This window comes from Mus pahari, chromosome X (assembly GCF_900095145.1).
Source record: "Mus pahari chromosome X, PAHARI_EIJ_v1.1, whole genome shotgun sequence".
Taxonomy (NCBI): Eukaryota; Metazoa; Chordata; class Mammalia; order Rodentia; family Muridae; genus Mus; species Mus pahari.
The window spans coordinates 96,587,992-96,606,760 of record NC_034613.1 but is presented as its reverse complement, the minus strand read 5'-3'; the positions used below and the strand labels follow the sequence as shown (position 1 = coordinate 96,606,760).

Genomic DNA, 18,769 nt, shown 5'->3' with positions numbered 1-18,769 from the left:
AATATCATAGAAATTCAGTAAGATTGTGTTTTCCCATAAAATCTCATTGACTTTTTCTGTGTAGGACTCATAAAACTATACTTAACCAAGTACCCAGAATACTTTGTTGTAACTGGTACACAAAAACCTGCAAAGTTGTGGAAAATAAATGTACATTTATAAAGATAACTGAAGCTACAAAAAGATGGATGGTTTTGAGGACAAATGAAATTAGAGCTAGGACTTCAGTGTTCAGACAAGACGTCAGATTCTTTACTTCCTCCTCGTCTCTGTAACATAGATGAATGCTGAAAATAATGTAAGGGATTTCTGAAAGGTGGAAAGAAGGGGAAATGGTTAAAGAGCCCAGGGTCTGGAGGAATCATAAGTTACTTTGTCATTTACTTAACAACAAAAGCAGAAGGCCACCTGATTTAAATGGCATGTAACACTCACACTAGCAATAGGAAAACACACACACACACACACACACACACACACACACACACACACACACACACAGCATTAATACCTTCACCCTCCTAAAGAGTTCCATAAATAAGTTTGGGAATTTGGTAAAGAGGATCAGCTAGAAAGAAGCTTTTATTGACACGTTGCAGCCAGGGAAGTGCTCACCTTCCCAACTGGGACTGAGCTTAGCCATTCTCCCAGAGACTCCCAGATAGAGAGCAAAAGGAGGACACTGAAAGAAACAGCTTTGTCTATGGAGCCTCTCTCAGTGTCCTATATACTACACAGCACTGCATTCCATGTACTAAACGGAGGTTTCTAATTGGCATCATCGAGAGGAATTAAGACACAACATGAAGTTCCTGAAATATGGTGAATTCATTTTTCTTTCTACAGATATAGATCTGTTGATTGGCATTATAGGGACATTATCCTCACAAGTGCCTGGGTTTCTATCACTTTAGGTGGCACTAAAATGCATTAGTGATGTCAGATCATATGAAAATAGCATCAAAGAAGATATAGAAATTAAAGAATCACTGAAACGATAACCTTATTAGGTTTCCAGAGATTGCCCTGAAGCAGGCAAAGAGTTAACTGAAGTCAGTCTTGAGGCAGTCTGAGGTAAAGGTACAGCTTACTTAGGGAAAGCAAAGGGTGCTGTGTTTTGAAATTTTCCTTTGGAAGGGGTAACTGTCACGCCACAAGAAGTAGGTCTTAAGTCAGTTGACATTACCATATTAGGCTAAAATGCACTGTGAACTCTGGTTTAGGGCTAAGGCAGATGTTTGCAAAGTTCCGGGCACATCTCCGGTTAAGTGGCGAATGGAAAAGAACACAGAACAAAGGTCCTAGGTAATATATGACTTAACAATGTGACAGTGGTGGGCCTGTTCTGGGCCTGGGAAGCAGGATAACTTGAGTGTGTTCTTGCCCTTCTAAAGCCCTTCCAGTTAGAACTTGCTGAAATGCTGGTTTCCAAAGGGCATGGGTTCTTGTGATGGTACAAGACTGTAGACGCCACCAGAAAGTCTAAGCCAAACCTAAGCAGATGAGTATCTATTAAAAAAAAAAGATAAGACTGAAAGCCTAGGAAGATAGTGGTCAAGATATCCAAGAAGCAGGTGAAAATCCCTCAGTATACAAAGTCACAGGAATGATAAAAACCAGGCTACTGGCACACACAGATGGTGGCATCTGACAAACAAGGTAGAAGAAAACTGTGAACACACTTCAATAAGCAGGTGCAAGTTATCTTCAGTGGCAGCAGAGGAGTGTTGGTCTAGAGGCTAAGACTCTAGCTTGGTTGGTACAATGCTTCCTTGCTGTGCATCTAGCACTGACTTCAACGCCCATTCTCCCTGCCTCTATGAGGGCACCCACTCACTCCGGCCTCAGTGGCCTGGCGTTGCCCTATCCTGGGTCATCAAGCCCCTCCACAGGACCAAGGGGCTTCCCTCCCAGTGATGCTAGATAAGTCCATCCTCTACTACATATCTAGCTGGAGCCATGGGTACCCACTGTGTAGTCTTTAGTTGGTGGTTTAGTCCCTGGAAGCTTTGAGGGGTCTGGTTGGTTGATATTGTTCTTTCTATGAGGTTACAAACCCCTTCAACTCCTTCAGTCCTTTCTCTAACTCCTCCATCAAGGCTCCCCACTCTCAGTTCAATGTTTGGCTGTGTATATCAGCATCTGTATTGGTCAAGATCTGGTATAGCCTCTCAGGAGACAGCTATACCAGGCTCCTGTTAGCAAGCACTTCTTGGCATCAGTTTTCGGGTTTGGTGTCAGCAGATGGGATGTCCCTAGATGGGACAGTCTCTGGATGGACTTTCCTTCAGTTTCTGTTCCACTCTTTGTCCCTGCATTTCCTTTTGACAGGAGGAATTCTGGATTAATATTTTTGAGGTAGATGGATGGCCCCATCCCTCAACTGGAAGCCATGCCTATACATTGAATATGGTCTCTACAGGTTCTATCTCGCCTTTGTTGGGTATTTCGGCTAAAGTCCTCCCTGTTGGGTCCTGGGAACCTCTTGGGTCCCTGGCATATGGGACTTTGTAGTGGCTACCACTAGTTCCCTCTCCCTCACTGCTACATATTACTGACCCTCTGTACTTCTCCCTCATCACCTCACATATCTGAACTGGTCCCCCTTTTTCCCTCCCCTTCTTCTCTCCATCCCAGATCCCTCTCTTCCTCTACTTCCAGAGATTATTCTCTTCCTCCTTCTGGGTAGGACTGTAGTATCCACACTTTGGTGTGATCTTTTTTCTCTTTCATTTCATATGGTTTGTTGGGTTGTATCACGGGTATTCTGAGCTTCTTTTTGGCTAATATCCACTTACCAGTGAGTACATACCATTTGTGTTCTTTTATGACTGGGTTACCTCACTCAGGATGATATTTTTTAAGTTCCGTCCATTTGCCTGCAGATTTCATGAAATCATTAATAGTTGAGTAGTACTCCGTAGTGTAAATAAATGTACCACATTTTCTGTATCCATCCCTCTGTTGAGGGACATCTGGATTCTTTCCAGCTTCTGGCTATTATAAATAAGGCTGCTATGAACATAGTGGAGCATATGTCCTTGTCTCCACATCCTTACCAGCATCTGCTGTTCCCTGAGTTATTGATCTTAGCCATTCTGACTGGTGTGAGGTGGAATCTCAGGTTTATTTGATTTGCATTTCGCTGATGACTACGGATGTTGAACATAAGAAAGATAGCATTTCTTAAGTGTTTCTGAGACATGCTAGTTTCCTCAGTTGAGAATTCTCTGTTTAGCTCTGTACCCCATTTTTAATAGGATTATTTGGTTCTCTGGAGTCTAACTTCTTGAGTTCTTTGTATATATTGGATATTAGCCCTCTATTGGATGTAGAGTTGGTAAAGATCTTTTCCCAATCTGTGGATTGCTATTTTGTCCTGTTGACAGTGTCCTTTGCCTTACAGAAGCTTTTCTGTTTCTTTATTTATTTGTTTGTTTGTTTATGTGTTTATTTAATGTATGTAAGTATACTCTTGCTGTGTTCAGACATACCAGAAGAGGGCATCAGATCCCCCTACAAATGATTGTGAGCCACCATGTGGTTGCTGCGAATTGAACTCAGGACCTCTGGAAGAGCAGTCAGTGCTCTTAACCACTGAGCCACCTCTCCAGCTCCCCGTTTTTCTTTTTCTTAACATTTATAGTTTTATACATTTCAGTTTGTTTCTGTGTTTGAAAAAATAGCCTTCTCCTCTATATAGACTAATTTATGAGAGTCACCTTTACCTGCAAACCTGGCTGAAGAGTCCAGGTGTTTTTGTTTTTTGTTTTTGTTTGTTTGTTAGCTTTCGCACGTACGCAGACTTTTGTCTCCAGATACTGATAATCTCTGTCTCCTTGTGGTGACTGTGTCACCTTGTCACAGTACCTTTTCTATGAGAGATGTGAATAAATGTCCATTTATTCCATATATGATTCCACCAAAGACTAACTTGAGTACCATGCTATGTAAGAAATATATAAGAACATGTTTATATTTTTCCACAATGTCAGAATCTATTGAATAGATGCAATCTCAAGCAGTTTCAATGCTAGCTTGCTTCTCAGAGTTTCCCCTTTTCCTTAGAACTCTTGTGAAGGGAACATGGGTTCATACATTCTAACTTTAATTAATAATATTTATTTCAGATCCCACATAACACACCATAAAGTAAATGTATTAGTCTGTCTATCTATTTGTATGTCTGTGGACGTGGATGTGGGCATGTATAAAAGTTGTAAAATGAGGACAAAGGGGCAAGGAATTTGAAGAGGTCTGGGAAGCTGATGTTGAGAAACCAATGGGAATGTTAAAAGTCTCTGTGCTGATAAGATAATGATCCAGAAGTGACCTGCGGGGAAGAAGTTTCTCAAATGAGTCATTGCAGCTGCACAGCAGAGGTTGAGGTGCAAATTGCTGAGTCTTGCCTAGCCCCGGAGGTAAAGGGCAGGAGCACGGGGATACGTGGAGGAAAAGAGGTCATGCAGACAGCATAGGGGGCTGCAATCTTTTTAAGTGTATCCCCCTTAGTTTAAAATCTTTTGCTCTGTTTTATAAACCAGCCTTGATCTAAGGTAGCACCTACCCGGGAAAACCCCCACTCTAAATGTAGATGAGTAACAAGAAGGTTAAAAGACCGCGTGCAAAAGGGGGAACGGAATATGTGGCCTGAAATTTAGCCTCCCTACCAGTCTTCAGCTTTTCTAGGCTTATAGGAGCCTGCTGTAGGAAGGAGGCAGTTCATAGTACTTTTGGGATTAAAATGGTGTTAATTATGTGATATCCTTTGGAAGATATGAAGCCCCTCTCCTTCCGAAAATGAGAATGTGATTATGGATAATATAAAAAGCGTATATAGAATTCGTGTAGATACTTTATTGGTAATCCCTTGGCTATGGTTATGACAGGTTAGTTCAAGAAGCTCAGAGGTTGTAAAATGATTCCAGGTGGAAGGGGTCCTCAACTCCAGAACAAAGTCTGAGGTAGCCATAGCATACCCCTTCTTAGGTGGTTGCTGCATTTTGGTGAGGATCCTATCTATTAACTGTGTGAGAACTATAGCAGGTAAAGGAGAGGCAGAAATGTTTAGAAAAGGCTTAAAATATGGTCTGATATCTCAGAGAAATCATGAGAAGGGATTTTGAGAAGGCAGTAAGCAAAGAGATAAATAAAAGGTAAGTATAGTTGTATTTAGGGAAAGACATCTTTGTAGAGATATATCAGTAGTTTTAGGGAAGTGAATAGAGTTAAAAACAGGAGGAGATGATAGAGACTGGTGCATTAAGAAAGTTTGTAGACTGCCCTCTGAAAGACCCAACAAGCAACTGAAAGAGTCAGACATAGATATTTTCACCCAACCAGTGGAGAGAAGCTGCTGACCTCTGTGGTTGAATTAGGGAAAAGCTGGAAGAAGTGGAGGAGGAGGGCAACCCTGTAGGAGGACCAGCAGTCTCAATTAACCTGGACCCCCTAGATCTCTCAGACACTGGATCGCTAACCAGGCAGCATACACCAGCTGATACGATGCCCCCAAAACATATACAGTAGAGGACAGCCAGGTCTGAGTTCAGTCAGAGAAGATGCACATAACCCTCAAGAGACTGGAGGCCTCAGGAAGTGGGGAGGTCTTGGTAGGGTGGGGCATTGGGGTGGGGACATCCTTGAGGAGATGGGGGGAAGAGATATGGGATGTGGAATAGTCAGGGGGTGGGCCGGGAGGGGGATAAAATCTGGGCTATAAAAAAGATTACATTTTTAAAAAATGAAAAAAAAAAGGAAAGTTTGTAGATAATGAACATACATGTGAGGATGGAGGGCTAATGAACCTCCATCACTTAGGTATCTTGGATCAGAAGATCAGTAACTACTAGAACCCTGTTCCTCCCTTCTGTCATTTTTTATTGTTGGTAATATCCAGCTTAAATCCATGGTCATCAGATAGGATATAGGATGCTATTTCAGTTTTCGTATATTTGTTGAGACTTTTTTTTGTGTCCTAATATGTGGTCCCTTGGAAAAAAAAGGTCTGTGAGTTGCTAGAAGAAAGTATATCCTTGGGCATCTGGGTAGAATGTTCTCCAGAGATCTGTTAGATCCATTTGATATATGATTTTTTGACTCCAGAGTTTAACTAATTGTTGCCTAAATAATCTCTATTGGTGAGTATCTGCATTGAAGTCACCCACTATCACTGCATTAGGATTAATATGTGACTTTAGATCTGATAGCGTTTGACTGGACTGGCAGACACGTTTTTTTGAGAACACTAGCTTTCAATGTGTCCATTAAAAAGTCCAGGTCTTGGAGCTAGAAAGAAGATTGAGCAGATAAAAGCACTGTGGGCTCATCCAGAGGACCCAGGTTTGATTCCCAGGACCCACATGTGGCTTATCAAAGTCTATAACTCCAGTTCTTTTGGATTAAATGCCCTAACCTGGACTCCATAGGCACCAGACACACATGATGTACAAAGATACACACAGGCAAACATTCATCCAAATTGTGGGGGAGCACCCTCATAGAGGCAAGGGTAAGGGGATGGGATAGGGAGTTTCCTAAGAGGAGACCTGGAAAGGGGAAAACATTTGAAATGTAAATAAAGAAAATATCCTTTTTTTAAAAATTTTATTATTTTCTTTATTTACATTTCAAATGCTATCCCGAAAGTTCCCTATACCTTCCCCCCCCCCCCCCCCCTACCCACCCACTCCCACTACTTGGCCCTGGCCTTCCCTTGTGCTGGGTCATATAAAGTTTGCAAGACCAAGGGGGCTCTCTTCCCAGTGATGGCCGATTAGGCCATCTTCTGCTACATATGCAGCTAGAGACACAAGCTCAGGGGGTACTGGTTAGTTCATATTGTTGTTGCACCTACAGGGTTGCAGCCCCCTACAACTCCTTGGGTACTTTCTCTAGCTCCTCCATTGGGGGCCCTGTATTCCATCCAATAGCTGGCTGTGAGCATCCACTTCGAAATTCTTATTTTTTAAAAAGGTGTTAAAAACTTGCTTTTATATGTGACTTGGTGTTTCTCTCGTGGAGCTTTTAATATCCTTTATTCTGTACATTTAGATTTTAATTATGATATGCCACAGGGAGTTTCTTTTCTGCTCCTGCCTATTTGGTGTTCTGGATACCTTTTGCACCTTGATAGGCATCTCTTTCCTCAAATTTGAGAAATTTTCACCTGTAATTTTGTTGAAAATTATTCTTTATGCCTTTGGCCTGGTTTTCTTCTCCTTCCTCTATTCCTATTATTTGTAGATTCGGTGTTTTCATAGTGTCCCAGATTTCTTGGCTGTATTGTTCCTATTCATAACAAAACAAAACAAACAAACAAACAAACCCTCTCTTTGACTGAGGTATCTATTTTCTTCTATCTTGTCTTTAGTGCCTGAGGTTCTCTCTTCTATCTCTGTATTCTGTGGGTGAAGCTTACCTCTGAGATTTTTGCTTCACTTCCTGAATCTTTCCTTTAAAGTTTTCTTTCAGTTTGGCTTTTCTTCAGTGATTCTTTTTGTTTAATTCTATTTTCATTTAGTGAATTGTGTTCATTATTCCTGTCAACTGTTAGTAGTTTTTCAGTCTTCACTCAGGCATTTGTTCATATCCTCTTTGAACTGGTTGTATTTATAATTGCTCTAACTCCTTTTCTTGTACACCAACTAAATTGCTTTTCTCAGGGATTATTATGCTTAGGGTTCTGGTTTCAGGAGGAAGCATATTGTCTTTGCTGTTCAGTGTTTCGTCATTTTGCAGTGAGATCCAGGCATTTGTGGTTAGGTCATTTTGTGGCCTTTTGTGGTATGCATATCTTCTCTCACATTTGTTGTGTGGGTTATGGACCGGCTGAATAATGCTTGGGTTTCAATCTTGGGGCCTCTCTTGGGTCTGGGTGGAGTCCCCAGTAGTCACAGAATGGGGTGGCTTATTAGGCAGACAGGGACAGAGAAGGATCTGGGATCTCTATAATTTGAGGGCTCTACACAGTTCCAGAGTCCGTGTACAGGCTCAGGAGCTCCTACTTAGAATTCACTCTAGACAGTTTCAGGTCTGCACCAAGGATTGGTGTTGGGTGGCTTTGAGTTTTCAGTTAATGCCACATGGGCAGGAAATGGAGTATGGGGACTTGAGTTAATCCGTCAGAGGTGGAAGAAAAGGAGTGTGGAGAAGGCAGTTCTGAAGGGGTAGAAGAGGAAGCTGGCTTAGAGGGGGCCAAAAGGCCATAAGGAGGAGGGTCAGCATGGTCACCTGGGTAAAAGTTATCGAAGGAGTTCTTGGAATGAGCAAATTTTTCCACAGCAACATGTTTTTCATTTAGAGGCAGGATTTGGAAGGTGGTAAAAGATTGACGGAGAGAAGGTCAGTAATAGATAGAAGATAGCCTGCATGTAAGGAACTGCAGACAACTTGCAATTGCTCTATATGAAATTCTTTAAAACTCTAAGAATTGTTTAATGCTACCATTTTCAGGTCATTGGCCTCTTAGTTAGGTGAGATTTGGTGATACTCATTATGAAGTCTGCTGAGTGAAATGGGATGAACGAGAAAAATATCCCTGGGTTCCACAGGTTCCCTTCTAGAGTTGTGGACAGCCGACTGCCATTCGGTCTTGTTCAGAGAACAAATCAACAACCAGAGTAACCCCTGACCTCTTGTTAGGATTTCCGAATCCTGGAGACTGAGAGGAGGACAAAGGTCTGCTGTTAGGTGCAAACACAGCTACAGCAAGGGTGTAGCAGTCCCACAGAGCAATCCACCTCAGTAGTGCCTGCCTGAGGTGTGAGCACCAGAATCTTACTTTGGGGAGAGAGAGAAGAGGGCTGTTTAAGGGAGGAATGGAGGTGTTGAAGTAGCCCATTAAGCAAAACATACTAGGTATGGCAGCCCAACAGGATCTAAAGCAAAGCACCAGCCCGCCTGAACAAAGAAAAGTGTTCTTTTAAGGCTCTTTAGGAGGTGGGAGACAGGGCGAACATGGTGAACCCCGAAGAAGTAGCTAAAGGTCCCTTAGCATTACTGAATTAGGTTGAAAGGCCCCACATGCTCTGCTACTGGGTTAGGCCAGGTGCTTGGAAAGTCCTTAGCACACTCTCAGGTAAACATTCAGATGGAGATGTGTGCAGGACAGTTGACCTGGTTAATATGACCTGTGTCCCATGTCATGGGGGCTATATGGGCATGGTTAGTGCATGACGTGAGATAGGACAGTGGGCATGCTGCCTGTGACCCTGTGCTAGAGAAGCAGGGTGCATTTTTGTCCTGTTTATAGCCTTCTCTGTGAAAAGACTTGTTATCTGGAGGGATGACTTTCCTGCCTATGTAAGATAGTAATACAATATTTTATTTTAATTTATTGAAGAATCAGAATGACTGTGGTTTTGCTTAGCATTTCCTTAATGATTAGTGATAATGTTGTTTTTGTTGTTGTTTTGTTTTGTTTTATTTTTTTTTCTTTACTTACTGGTGTTGTACTGTGGCTTTTTTTCACTGGGCATAACATGATTTCATCACCATGTTAGAGATGAGACTATCATGCCCTGGTAACCATGACAACTAATTGAGCTAAATAATGTTGTGATAGTTAGGTCTGTGGCAATATAATGGAGTTGCTATCACCCTTTAGAAGAAGGAGGTTGGTGGAGGGTCACAAGATCTTCACTGGAGATTCTGTCCAGTGTACCCTTCTAGTAGTCTTCTAGTGCAGGTAACCTCCAGAGGTGCTAGCATATACAGAAGTGGAAAGTTGACTGAATGGGGAATTCTATGATGTATCGTACATGAGCTAGTCGTCTGTAATGAAATGAGACTCAGGTATTTGGAGTCACTTAAGCTCATTTAGGTTACTCTTCACCCATATTCACCAATAACTTGATTAGTTCACCAGGTTTTGACATTGCTGAAGTCCTAAATTTAATGTATTCTTAGTGCCCTGTCTGAAGTAAATGTTTGTTTACATCTCTCTAGGTAAAGATAATACAACATTTTACTGCTCTTTCATACACTTTCCTTGAAAAATATCTTTTCAGATCACTTAACCTTTAAAAAATTAATTTATTTTTACTGTTGAGTTATTTCAGTTCCTTAATATTGTCTACATATTAATCATTCTCCATGTATATAGTTTGCATATATTTACTCCAACCTTTTATGTTATCTCATCACTAAGGGATGTTTTCTTTCATGTTGAGAGTTTTTCATTTTTATTTAATAGCATTTTAACATTATTTTGTTGGTGGTGTTTTATTCTAATATTTTCACAGATTTTCTCATTCTAACCCTTGTAAAAATATAGTGTAAGAGACAGGACAAGCATTTATGGTGACTCTGTAAATGAAGAAATCAAAGTCACAGTGACTAATATATTATATCATTTTTAAATGATTGGAGTAAGAATTCAGGTCATTTCTTATTTACACTGTATGATCATATTGTTTTTCCTTATAGCATAATCAGGGAAAGGGAAAAGCATGAGTCTCAGGGCCATTTTCTTTTCTTCTCTTTTCTTTCTCTCCTTTCTTTTCTTTCTTTTTTTTGTAGAAACATGGTTTTTAATTTTTATTCCTTTGTGATTTCCATAGGCTTGTATAAACAATTGGAATGATGTCAGTTAGGTGTCTGCTCATTCAGGTTTGGAGGGATAATGAAGTCTATCTACTATTATCCAGCCAACTGAAAACAAATTTTGCTTCTAGAATTCAAAACAAACCTGGAGGAAGGAGTCAATAACTGGGAGACCCACTTAATTGGGTATATTGTTTCCAGTACTGTCTAACCATAGGAACCACTGAAATATGTATGTTGGAATGGTAGGGTCTAAGGGCTTATTAAAAATAGCACATGTTTATTCTCTACCCACTCAAAATATCTAGGGAGAAATCTGGAAAGTATATTCTTAATACATGCCTCATGTGAGTCTTATGACGATATAATGTTATGGAATATTTTCCTGATCAGGTTTTACTGCCTGGTATTAATTTAACCAAGTTAATCTCAACAAAACTTTAGATGACTTTTCCCAAAATATTAACAGAACTACGAAGCCTTCTTCAATTTATTTACATTTGTAATGGTGTTCTTTTTAATATTTTTCACTTCTATAGGGACACTGACATTTTCTTGACATACTAAGTTATAGATGGAAAATAGAAAGGAAAAACTTTAAAACTTAAAATCATGTGTACTAGAAGCAGAGTTGTGTGTATTTCTGTGAGTCTGAGATCACCCTGAGGAACTTAGTGAGTTCCAGGCCAACCAGGGCTTGATAGTAACAAAATTACACGTAATGCTTGTATCTTCTATATACATGTTATTAGAACATGAATAGTGTTGACACCATTTTCCAGGGCCAGTTAACAGGATATGAGATTTCTTTCCTCCAAAGTTCTATTACTATGTTTTATTACATGATTGATTTTTATGTGCTGAACCACACTCATACTTCTTGAATAAATCCAGATTGATCATAATGTATAGTGAACACACTTAGTTCCATTTCTCTATGATTGGATTGAATAACTTTATGTATGTGTTTCTAGAAGTTACTTAACATGTAGTGGCATAAAATCAGTGTCCTTATCTGGATTTGGTATCAGATAATACTGGCCTCAAAAAAAAAAAAAACCCAAAACAAACAAAAACAAACAAACAAAAAAACAGATCATGTATTTGGCTTGGAATGTAGCTCACTTAATAGAGTGCTTACCTCTCATGTGCAAAGCTCTTGGTTTGTGTTCAAATGAAATAAAGATATAGATTTTGATCTTTTGATGGTTCTATAAATCCCAATGATATTTTTACAATGTATTGTCTTAGGTAAAGAATTGTTACAATCAACAGGTACGATGGTATACACTTGTAGTTTTGGCTACTTGCAGGCTGATTCAAAGTGATCACTTGATCGCTAAAGTATGAGAACAGTCTTGACAATGTGTGAATACTCTGTTGAAGTATTTTCCTCATTTCTTGTCTTCTCAAAAGAGAAGTTTGGCTAAGAAACTTGGAACATTTGAGCAGAAGTTTATTTAGCAAGGCAAAGCAAAACAGAGCAATTCATATCAGAGCTTAGAGGGGGCTGACATACAGGTGTTGGTAGGACCTGCCTGGGTTCTATATTGTGAAGATTTTATGAGTATTTGTGAGGATATTAACATAGCTATGTAGGTGAGTCAATCCTTTTCTGCTTCCCATATTATGGTGGATTAGATCCCCCTTTGGGGGTATTTCTTCCCATGATCCTCTTGAAAAGCTCACAATGGGAATATTAAAACCACAAAGTAAGTAATATAATATAGTGAGGATATTTTGAGGATGGAGATCCTTCTTTAGTTTGCCTGAGTTAGAACTGAGAAAATTTTATGGTCCCTGAGTTTGTGATATTGTGAGAAAAATCCAACTGTGCTTTCAAGGATATTTAACTACAAGAGGCATTCTGATAGGGGCTACGAACACCAAGATATAGCTACTGTTTCCTTGCTTCTCACACATCTAATTCCCTGTGTAACTAGTAGGGATATCTAGCAAGATACAGCCCCAGCTTTCCTTGGTTACCCCCTATCTAACCCTTTGCCTACTTAGTCATTCTCAATCTCAGCAAGATGAATGTGAGTTTTCATATCTCACCTTGCCACTGATTTATTCAATATGCTTGAAGGAGCAGTGGGCTTGATAGTAACAAAATTACATGTACTGCTTGTGTCCTTTATATACACGTTATTAGAACATGAATAGTGTTGACACCATTTTCCAGGGCCAATTAACATGATATGAGATATCTTCCCTCTGTAGTTCTATTACTATGTTTTATTACATGATTGATTTTTATGTGCTGAGCCACACTCATACTTCTTGAATAAATCCAGATTGATCATAATGTATAGTGAACATGCTTAGTTCCATTTCTCTATGATTGGATTGAATAACTTTATATATGTGTTCCTAGAAGTTACTTAACATGTAGAGGCATAAAATCACGGTGTCCTTATCTGGTTTGGGTATCAGATAATAGTGGCCTCAAAAAACAAACAAACAAACAAACAAAAAACAAGTTAGGGAGTTTTACTTTCTGCTTGATATTTTCTAAGTGTTTGCGAAGAATTGATGTTATTTTTTTCTAAATGTTTGAATGAATTCACTGCTGATGCCATTCTTTCCTATGGGGGAATTTTATTGTAAATTCCATAATTATCTGCTATTGGTCAGTTTAGAATTTTTTGTTTCTTTTTTTTTTTCATCATGCTTCCCTTGTATGGTGCTCAAAATTATTCATTTCGTTCCCTACTTCCCAATTGTTCATATTAATGCCTTATGATTCGTGTGCTTATTTCTGGAAGTTTATGGGAATAGCCCCAGTGTCAGTTCAGCTCTAGTGATGATCAGGCTATATCATAACGAAGGGAGCAAGTGCAAGAGGGAGAAATCACATGACAAGACAAGAAGCTACAGAGAAAAGTGGCAATTTTAGTGCAAGCAAAATAGGTCTAAGTTCAGGCAAATTAATGAGAGGAACTATCTTAACACTGTCAATTTGAAGCTATTTGTATTTTAAATATATTGTCAAAGTAATTACCACTGTTTTGTCTTGCACCTGGGACTTTTAGACAAGTGAAGAATGGCAAGATAATTTTCCGGTACATGCATATTTTATTAAATGGAACTGCTTGTTGTATATTATAACTGGCAGAAGTTTTCCCATTCACAAATAAGAACACAGCTAAGGCATACCTATGATATAGCTTTGAGAATTTAAATACATTCTTACAAGATGAAGTTCTCATTTTTACCTTTCTTGTACTTTCCTGGAATGGGGCCGAAAAATATTTAAAGCATAATAAACCAGCCTCCTTGTAGCACATTTCTCCAATATGCAAGGGCCTACTAGGAAGGCCCTCGGGCTTCCACAAAGATAGACATACTGTGCTCGCGGGCATTCAGAACTGTGAACTAAATAAATATTGTTTTTCTTTACATAACACATTTAAAGCAGAGAAAACCAGACAGAGAACAACAAAAATCTATAAAATTGATTGGTAGTAAAAGAAAGAAGAATTTAAGGCAAACATCTATCAAGGTTCAAATTTATTGTATAGAATATTGGGTCATACGTAGATTTTACTGCAAGGAAATATAATGAGGCTTTAACTGCATTCTCATGATACTGTCAAGAAAATAAATCTCTTTTTTTCCATGGTCAAAATAATCCCTGGGCATCTGTACTATATGAAGAGTGTGGCTGAAATGTAAATAGGAAACACTGGCCATACCTACTATTTTGTTTGTTTGTTTTTTCTTTTTTATTGGTTATTTTATTTATTTACATCTCAAATGTCCCGCTTCCTGGTTTCCCCTTAGCCCCCCCATCCTACCCCACTGCTTCTATGAGGAGGCTCCCCCACCCACCCACTCCCTTAGCATTCCCCTACCCTGGGCCATCAAGCCTTCATAGGACCTCCCCCTATTGATGCCAGATTAGGCCATCCTCTGCTACATATGCAGCTGGAGCCATGGGTCCCTTCATGTGTACTCCTTGGTTGGTTTAGTCCCTGGGAGCTCTGGGGGGTTTGTTTGGTTGATATTGTTTTTCTTATGGATTGCAAACCCCTTCAGCTCCTTCAGTCCTTCCCCTAACTCCTCCATTGGAGTCCAGAGCTCAGTCAGATGGTTGGCTGCAAACATCCACATCTGTATTTGTCAAGCTCTGGCAGAGCCTCTCAGGGGACAGCTATACCAGGCTTCTGTCAGCAACTGCTTCTTGGCATCGCCTATAGTATCTGGGTTTGGTGACTGTATGTGGGGTAGATCCCCAGGTGGGTCAGTCTCTGGATGGCCTTTCCTTCAGTCTCTGTTCCACTCTTTGTCCCTGTATTTCCTTTAGACAGGAGCAATTCTGGGTTAAAATTTTTGAGATGTGTAGGTGGCCCCATCCTTCAACTGCGGGCCATGCCCAACCTCTCCATATGGTCTCTACAGGTTCTCTCTCTCCTTTGTTGGATATTTCAGCTAATATCATCCCTGTTGGGTCCTGGGAGCCTCTTGCTTTCCTGGCATCTGGGACTTTTTGGTGGCTACCCCCAGTTCCCCATTCTCCACTGCTACACAGCTCTGTTCAATTTCCTGGCCCTCTATACCCCCCTGACCCCTGTCTCCTCTCAGAACTGATCCTTCCCCTCTTTCTCCTCCTCTCTTATTCTCAAGTCCCTCCCACCCTCTACCTCCCATGATTATTTTGTTTCCCCTTCTAAGTAGGATCCAAGTACCCACACACACTTTGGTCTTCTTTCTTCTTGAGCTTCATGTGGTCTGAGTTGTATCGTGGGTATTCCACGCTCTTTACCTAATATCCACTTATCAGTGAGTACATACCATGTGTGTTCTTTTGTGACTGGGTTACTTTCTAAAATTGGAAATAGTATTCAAAAAGTCTGGGGAAATTCCAAGTATTTCTAGCTACTTCTGCTCTTTTTAAAAGTGGTTATTCCCCTGAGGTATCTAGTTTCTTGCTAGATTAAGGAATTAAGGTTGCCTCTAAATATCTTGTAACTTTTTCTTGTTTAGGATAGAGATAGACATGTAGAGGAAGTAGGTGTCAGGATGCTAACATTTATAAAGTCTCTATGATTATGAGCCTGGTATATGAGCCTGCTGTGTGTGTGTGTGTGTGTGTGTGTGTGTGTGTGTGTGTGTGTGTGTGTAGGATTTCTTTTTTTGAAGATTTACTTTATGTATATGAGTGCACTGTCGCTGTCTTCACACACACCAGAAGAGGGCACCAGATCACATTACAGATAGTCATGAACCACCATGTGGTTGCTGGGAATTGAACTCAGGACCTCTGGAAGAGCAGTCAGAGCTCTTAACTACTGGGCCATCTCTTCAGCCCCCAGGATTTCTTATTTAATCAATTTAGTGGTGCTAGGAGGTAGTCTTAATCACATCGTTATAGGATAAAGAAAGTAAGTCTCAGAAATTAAGTCACTTGCTCACAATGAAGAAGACAGGGCGCTAAGATTTAAACTTAGGATTCTCTAGAGTCCCACTAATTTTCATTGAAGAGAAAAATTGCAGCATATATACATATCAATAATAAAGACTTTGCACACTATATGAAAAACCTCCTATATGCAAAACTCATGTTCCTAGCACGGCAAACAGAAATGAAAGAAAAAAATGTCTGACACCAAGTTCCCACATATTGTGTGTTTAGGAGAGATTTGAATCACTAACTTAGATGATGGTATTGATAGTCCCCAAATTGTTGTAATTTAACTTACAATATTTTTTAAACTTTTCGGTTGGTACAAAACAAAGTACATAGCCAATAGAAAAAATATTTGCTACTTAGAATTTTGTTCTTTTCATGGGCAAATTGTGTGTAACACACTATATACATAATTCTAGACATCTGCAGCAGGGCCTCTGCTCCAGTCAGCCATGCGGTTTTGAGGGTAAACAGCTGGTATTTTACAGTGCTGGGTCACTAAACTGTGATGTTCAAGAGGTTTGATATATTAAATACATTTAAAATTTATATTTTATTTATAATGGGTTTATTGACATGCAATCAGTTTAAGTTAAGCCAATGTACTCCAGAAAGTAAATAAACAAAGCAAAAACAAAACAAAACAAACAAAAATCCACCCTAGATATTCTTTACTCGAACTCAGGCTATGAAGTGAAAGCTGTTTCTCAAGAATGAATTACAAATAGCTATGATCTGTGTTAGTTAGGATTCTCTAGTAGGAGAAATCCAAGGGAATGAATTTGCCACAGCAATTTCGGAATGTGCTCCAGAGTGGCAGCCATTCCTAGCCCTTGGTGTGCTTGACTGGGGAAGCTGGGTTCTTGAAACTTGATGGATATCAAAGCCACCCCATACCAGCCGCTTTGGGGTTCTTTTCTAGAGCACAGAGAGAGTTTTAGAAAGAAGTATTTTATTATAGCTTAAGAGCAAACAGAGCAAAGGAGAAGGAAGTGTCTCAGGGAATGGGGCCCCATTGTGTTAGCAAGGTTTCACTAGCCTGAGGAGTCAAGCAGGAAGGGAGCTGGTTGTTCTGGTTTTCCACTTTTCACTTCAGGTGTCCAGGTGCCTCACTGTCTCAGGAATGTTCTCGGTTCTGTTTTCAAGAAAGGGGTAAACCTTGACCGAGAAAGAGATAAGAAAATTACTGTCCCGGCATCCCTTGTCTCTGGCCAGGTGCAGAGGCAGATGTCCTTGTTATCTGGCAAGGACAATTCTACCTTCTAGCTAAGAAGGAAACTGGCTTGCATTCTTTTCTTTTTCTTTGTTTAAATTAAACTGCATAGGCATTCCAAGGATTCTGATCCCATCAAATGAAAACAAAGAATCGACTAACTCAAATATGGAGGCAGAGAAGTCTCAAAATCTGTGGTGGTAGCACCTCAATATAGTTAAGATGTTTATGCTAAAATGCATAGACACAGACAAAGCAAGACAAGTGTTGGTGAGAGTGTAACAAAATCTTTGTTAACTGTTGGTAGAATTTCTCACTAAAGAGAGGGACATTTTCCCCAATGAAGGAGCTAGAGAAAGTACCCAAGGAGCTGAAGGGGTCTTAAGCCCCATAGGAGGAACATCAATATGAACTAACTAGTACCCCCCACATCTCCCTGGGACTAAACCACCAACCAAAGAAAACACATGGTGGGAATCATGGCTCCAGCTGCATATATAGCAGAGGGTGGCCTAGTCGGTCATCAATAGGAGGAGAGGCCCTAGGTACTGTGAAGGTTTTATGCCCCAGTAGAGGGGAATGCCAGGACTGGGAATAGTAGAGGGTGGGTTGGGGAGAAAGGGGACGGGGGAGGGGATAGGGGATTTTCGGAGGGGAAACTAAGTTTTACAGTTCCATCTGTAGCACTGCATTTAGAAATTTAAGCACCTTTCCTTTGGACAGGAACATCTCTGGGTTGAAAATGTTGAGATGCATGGGTCCCTCAACTGGGGGCCATGCCTATCTACTGGGGGTGGTCCCTACAGGTTCTATCTCTCCTTTGTTGGGTATTTCAGCTAATGTCATTGCCATTGGCTCCTGGGAGCCTCTCGTTTCCCTGGCTTCTGGGACTTCCTAGTGGTCAACCCCAGTACCCCATCTCCCACTGCTACATGTTTCTATTTCTTGACCCTCTGTACTTCTCTCCTGTCCCATCCAATACCTGATCGTGTCCCACCTTTTCCCCTCACCCTCCTCTCTCCCTCCCTGGTTCCCCCTTCCCTCTACCTCCTGTTATTATTTTCCCCCTTCTATGTAGGATTGAAACATCCATATTTTGGTCTTCCTTCTTCTTAAGTTCCATATGGGTTTTGGGTTGTATCTTGGGTATTCTGAGCTTTAGGGCTGATATCCACTTGTCAGTGAGTACATACCATGTGTGTTCTTTTGTGTGTGGGTTACCTCACTCAGGATGATATTGTCTAGTTCTATTCATTTGCCTGTGAATTTCATGAAGTCATTGTTTTTTGGGTTTTTTGTTTTGTTTTGTTTTTTTGTTTGTTTGTTTGGTTTTTGAGACAGAGTTTCTCTGTGTAGACCTGGCTGTTTTGGAACTCTCTCTGTAGACCAAGCTGGCCTCAAACTCAGAAATCTGCCTGCCTCTGCCTCCCAAGTGCTGGGATTAAAGGCATGCACCACCACTGCCTGATTTTGTTGTTGTTGTTGTTGTTGTTGTTGTTAAATAGCTGAGTAGTATTCCATTGTGTAAATGTACCACATTTTCTGTATCCATTCCTCTGTTGAGGGACATCTGGGTTCTTTCCAGCTTCTGGCTATTA

At 40.3% G+C, this 18,769-nt stretch overlaps 1 protein-coding gene across 2 annotated transcripts in view; it reads left to right on the top strand.

Moving 5' to 3' along the window:
- The window catches only part of Hdx (highly divergent homeobox), a 115,133-nt gene that overhangs the window by 44,278 nt on the left and 52,086 nt on the right, over window positions 1–18,769 (top strand). The window lies entirely within an intron of this gene.